At 41.7% G+C, this 6000-nt stretch overlaps 1 long non-coding RNA gene across 9 annotated transcripts in view; it reads right to left on the reverse strand.

The window, feature by feature from the left end:
* The window catches only part of LOC138117134 (uncharacterized), a 48256-nt gene extending 44307 nt beyond the window's left edge, over positions 1 to 3949 (reverse strand). For 8 of the 9 annotated variants that reach the window (XR_011154542.1, XR_011154539.1, XR_011154533.1 and 5 more), the window contains exon 1: positions 3913 to 3944. This is a non-coding gene — a long non-coding RNA (uncharacterized lncRNA). Of the gene's footprint in view, positions 1 to 3912 lie in introns of all 9 variants that reach the window. The other variant, XR_011154534.1, reaches the window with a different exon arrangement.
* Positions 3950 to 6000: the final 2051 nt, after the last annotated feature.

Consider the following 6000-nt stretch of genomic DNA (forward strand, 5'->3'; position numbering starts at 1 on the left):
CCTACACTGTAGAAAAATAATCTTATAATGGAAAATAATCAGCACTTATTAACCTTTATTTTACATATTTGTATTTTATTTCATCAAAATGTTTGGTAAAAACTAAAGCCAAATATTATAATAGATTAAAAATACATTTGTGCTCATTTTTCCAGAAGTTTTCAAAGTAAAATTACCTTGATTTGAAGAAAAATGTGAAATATCAATAATAGGGGCTCAAGAGGAAGTCGAACAAAAAACCCCAACACCATAACATTGAACACAACTGGCACAAAGGCAGAAGAGCAAAACCACAAACATGGCTTTGTTTTAACCCAGACGTAATTCAAAAATTGCCTTTGACCAAAAACTATTTTTAATTTCTTCTGGCTAAACATAAGGCAAGATTTCCAGTTATTCTAAGTGCACATTTCAATGTGACAATAGGATAAAAATGGTATGAAAATTATATTAAAACTTAATTTTAATATTTTAGGGCTTTATAACATTTTAAAGTAAAGTTTCATTTAAAAATTTGCATAAATTCTAAAATACATCTTTTTTTGTTCTAGCCAAAATAAAAACACCGCTGTCCTCCTTCCAAAGAAGGATTTTCAGCATCTTTCTCAGCTATAATCAACAGGTCCTACACTGACATTCATTATAGTAATGTGTATGTTTTGGTCAAATGGTTCTTCTTCCAAATAAAATTCCATATATTTTCTAAACAAGATCAAGTTGCAATGTTGGCACAACCAGCCAGGGATTCCCACCCATCCTGTGTGCCTACAACAGAGATTATGGAAAGATGAAATGAAATTTAAAAAAAAAAAAAGCGACCAGGAAGAGAAGAATTTGGCTTTACCTGATCAAGAAAGGCTAAAATGAAAGTTTATGGTGAGCTATTAAATAAAATGTTATGCAGGATATTATAAAAATCACAACAAGGGTTGCTGCTTTTCATTTGTGTAGCAGCCACCTATTTCCTGCACATGAATATATTCAATATATTTTAAGCAGATTAAAGGAGGTGATGGGCAGAAGCGAGACAAAAGCTTATCAGCTGTTGAAATGTAAAAAAGAGATGTTGTAGGTCAAAGTGATCACGAGGAAAGTAAAAACAAAAATCTGCTGCCCTTTTTAGAAAAACTAAAGCTGTGCACTTCTCCAACTGCACAGGCTCCAGGGCAGGCAGGGATTTGCACAACTTGCTGGGGGGTGAATGGATTGGTTTCTGTCACTACTTCTCTTCCAAAGGATGCAAAACTGGAAACACGTTTCATTAGCAACATCCTGCTCTCCAAAATTGCCTGTTCCCTTTAAACTCCTGCTCCCACACGTTCACCAACAGCTCCAAGTGTATCTGAGATGCAGAAAAACAGAGCTAACAGTGTCTGGAAATAAATAAATCATGGCATGCTAAAGCTGAGAAATTCTCCCTAAAATGCAGCAGAAATCCCTGGTGGGGGGAATCAAACAGTCTTCAGAGCATGTCTGCTCATTCCCAACCCCGCCACTCATGCCAGCTTCCTTCCAAGGCAGGCTTTTCTCCATCTACTCAGTTTAACTTCTCTTAATAAATAAGATGTCCTAGAGCATGGGAATCTGCAATTCCCAAGGGAGGAATAAAACAGGGGATGAGAAAGGAAAGAAAAGATCAGTTTCATCCAACACGTCTTCAAAGTCTCATAACCTGGTTTCTATTTGCTAAAAATGGAAAGCTGAAGCTGCCTCTGAGCCAGTTATAAAAATATAATGTATCAGCTTCCCTGGGCTCTCTTGTTCATTAGAGGCTGGGATTTTTTCCCCTCCCTCTCCTTTAAGAAAACTGCCCTGCTGCAAAGGGCATTAGAAATAAAGATTGTATTTCAGCTGAAGACAGAGTGAGTAAAGAGGCTTTCCTAATTATGCTGCTGATTACTTGAGCAGTCCTCCATTTGACAATACAATTATACCAAAGAGAGGAGAATATCTTCATTACACCGAAAAAATGAGAAAGCATGGTTTTTCCTGCTTTGAGATTTATGGACTATGAGCCAGACATATAAACTTCTCTTGAACTCCAAAAGTCCAGATAAACTTTCTGAAAACACCATTTTTTCCCTTACACAAATATCTGTGCTACATAATTCATATTTTATGTTCTTTGTAGGAGCTCCTTCACCTACAGGGACGAGCTAACCTCAAACTGGAGTGCTAACATTGGCTCTAGGATCTGTTGCTGGTTCCATTCCAGGGCCTGCTCTAGCGGATTTCTATTTATACCCTGCAGAAGTCAGCAAAAGAGTCAGTGATCCTGCCACATCTGTCCCTGCCAGAGGTGCAGCATAGCTCAGCATCCCAGGAACACTTCAGCAGCTCAAAAAGCAAAGGAAGAGGAACCCCCAGAACTGTAAACTGTAGCTCCATAAAAAGCTGCTGTGCTAACACCAAGCTGGTGCTGGTGGCCATGCTGGTGATAAATCATCCTCTTCTCAGCTTTACCTTCAATATTCACTCTCCAAGCACTCTTTTTAACCCTGTTTTGCAGATGGGTGACTCGGGGAGGTTGGGGTCAGCACCTCCCTTTGCTGATGGCAGTGGAAAGCCCCCGCTGGTTCCAGTTCCATACCTCACTGGTTCATCTGGTTATCCAGCACCAAGCTGGCTATAGCCACAACCCCACTGATCATCCCAGACACTTCCCAGCATCTGGCTAGACATGGGTATGTTCCCAGGAACTGAGCACAAAACAAGAGCAGGCATCCTTTGAACATGGGAAATAGAGAATTGATCGAAAGTTCAGCCCAAAACAGCAGTTTCCTCCCAGCACTGAGGGTGCTGCTGTGCTGCAGGGAACCCACCTGGGTGTTAAACCACAGCCAGGGCCTCAGTGATCTTCAGGAGCAGGAATTTTATCCAGTTTCTTGGCACATTAAGCCCCTGTGTTTATACAGAGTATACGGACAGAGTTTCTTTACAGATGCCGCCACAGCCAAGCTCAGAGCCCTCAGCTCCAGCCCTGCAACCCCATGGTCACCCCACCCTTCCTCACAGAGCTCCTCACTTTCAGACACCTCACTACTCCATGTGATGCAACTCAAAGAGAAAAGAGAGCTCAGATACTCCAAGTCACTCTCATCAGTGAATTCTGACTTAAAACCCTCTTCACAAACCAGCAGCAGACACACCTTCAGTTAACAACCCACTAAATCACTCCATTCCCACCTTTAACTGCCATATCCTTTCCACACCAACTCATTTGATTATTTTAAGATTAAAAGCACAACAATTAGTTGCCATTTAATGCTTTCAATTAATAGTATTTTATGAACAATGGTATATGAGTAGTGGGACTGAGGAACAATTAAACTTGCTCATTACAGAGCACCACAAGCTTGTTTACTGGAACTGTGTTAAGTAATCTTTCCCTTCTGCTTTAAAAATAAAAAGACTCATTTACATCACCCCCAATGGTCCAATTTCAAGCACAGTTTTTAAGGCTAAGGTTTTGAGGAAGAAAGCACACGCTGCACTAATAGTCTTACAGCTCTAAGGATACAAATAACAGGCACAATTTTCAGGACCAAGGCAGGCATGTTTCCACCCTAATTACCAGCAACACCACAAACAACAATCTTAACTTCAGGAAAATATCATTCAGCTCTTTTTCACCATGTATTGGGTCTATATTAGGGAATAAAAAGCTCAAATTTTATTATCCAGCCCTCAAAGCAGTAAGTGCAAGTATCTCAGGCTCTACAGCCAAGAAAATTCACTTTGAATTTCTCTCCATTCCCCAGCACCCCTTATCTATCCCTAGAACACCCTCTGAAAGAGAAACATAAATGAAGATATACATAAATTAAAAATACCTATAAATACACATTATTGTTTCGAAGAGCAAGGACAGACTGCTTTGTTTAAGCAATAATAACTCCTTGACCAACTTACCTGGCAGAAGCTCCTCCCTTCGTGGACAGGCCTCCATAAGAACCCCCACCCCTTCCTCCCTCAGCTTTTTAAAGGGAAAACCTGAGCCCTGTTCCATGCAGGTGACCCTCCAAACACCAGCAGCTGCTCCCACTCTGCTTTCCATGGTGAGGTGCAGGGAATGGGACCAGGGTTATCCATCTCTACTGGTCCAACCTGAACTAAACTCAAAACCCAAGTTAAACTTCTCATGACAAAACATTTCTCCCTAGAAGCCTTCCAATATTCAGAAGATTCAAACTGCAAGTCCTCTGCAAGGCTGTTACCAGCCCAGATTGTGCAAGGAATTTCTTAGTTCTTGTGCAATACTCGAATTTCACAAACCAGGAGAGAACCACATATGTTCTCTCTATGTGGAAAGTTAACTGTGTCTTCCACTATCATCACAATCCCTGGATGTATTGGGAGGGGCAGACACTCCATCTCTTAAACCTAATTAACTTTTAACGAAAAAGAAAGCTACACACACTTTCGAGACTAAAAGAAGCGTGGCTTGGTAGCCTTGTGGTTACTGTGTTCTGTGAAATCTGAGTTTCCAGCTATATCATAAATAGCTTTTTCTGTGCTCAGTGACCTCTGCCACAGGGCACATCCAGGGTTTTATGACAATCAGGTGTGGTGGAGCCCTTGAAATTGCCTCCCAGCAAAACACCCTTGGGTTGCATCAGCACTGTCCTCCTCCTCATACTATTTGCCCTAATTCTGCACAGTAACAAATCTTGGAGAGCTCTTCCCATGGAGAAAGCACTGCTGCAGTAGGAAAGAGAATTAAATGCAAATGTCCCATTCCACAGAGTGAAGAGTGTAACCAGTAGGATTTGACACAAAATCTGGTTGCAGCACAGTTTTCTAAGATGGCAGCACTTGTTGGGTTGTTGGAGGATTTTTTAAAAGACATGGCTCTTCTAAAGAACTACTGATATTTATTTTCATCATCCCCTCTGGTTCCTGAATCTCCCTTAGATTCATCTGAAATGTTGCCCAGTTCAGATCTGCATGTTCTGAGCCTGGCAGGAGCTCAGTGCCTCCTCCTGGCTAATTCTAAGCAGCCTATTTGGATTAAATATTTGGAGTCCCTACCTACACATATCCACAATTTGGGAAGCAAAAAAAAAGTCTCCTGACTTGGAGAGGTTTCTACCAGCAAACCCAAGAGTTCAGCCAGAACTGAGGATGTTGACATCCATTATTCAGCTCAGTACTTTGTCAGAAATCAATGTTACAGGTCCAGTTGCCACAAAGAACTGAAATCAATAGGATGGAATCTGCTTCTTTTCAGAGGATGGAACTCCAGTTAGTCTGGAACTTCAGAACAGGCAGATTCTGAGTGAACAAGTGAAAGTAAATGCTGAAATCTCAGAAGACTGATAAGGACAGATCCTCCCTCCCACTGAGGAGCTGCAGAGTTGTAACTCTGGTCTGGGCCCTGTGCAAGACTGAGGTAAATCCAGGTAAATAAACTGAGCCTTCAAACCTTGCTGCATGTCCATGGATAAAAATAGCTCCATGTTCATAAAGCAAACTTTATAAACAGGTAAAAAGCACTTCATGTTCTCCTTTGCATGTGTTGTGATGAACACACAGACTGAGAGTGAGCACCCAGATGGACAGTAAGGAAAAGGTGTACTCCTTTCTGTTGTCTGCTCTCCATGGGCTGATTCCACAGGCTCAAAAGAGGGAGGGGAAACATTAGGGATTGTTTGCAATGCCGTGCAACTGTTTCAGTATGCATGGACACAGCAGCCCTGGTGTGCACAGGTTAAGTGTCATTTACCATGGAGAGATGGACACAAAGGACACACTGCACGGACAGTGCTCGATCCAGAGGAGCTGCCAGAACAATCCCATGGATACAACAGCTCCAGTCCTGCTTCCCAGTGCAGAGCAGCTCATTTCAGACCCCTCAGCTCCTACTCCAGGCACTTCTGCACGTGTGCTCTTCGTCAGCCACTTTCCACATTTAAAAGCAGCTCTTCTACTGTCCCACAGTTTTACACTGGCATTTTGTTATACGATGCCTTACGAATTTGTTCCAAGGATTTGGATAGT

This window comes from Aphelocoma coerulescens, chromosome 11 (genome assembly GCF_041296385.1).
Source record: "Aphelocoma coerulescens isolate FSJ_1873_10779 chromosome 11, UR_Acoe_1.0, whole genome shotgun sequence".
Classification (NCBI taxonomy): domain Eukaryota; kingdom Metazoa; phylum Chordata; class Aves; order Passeriformes; family Corvidae; genus Aphelocoma; species Aphelocoma coerulescens.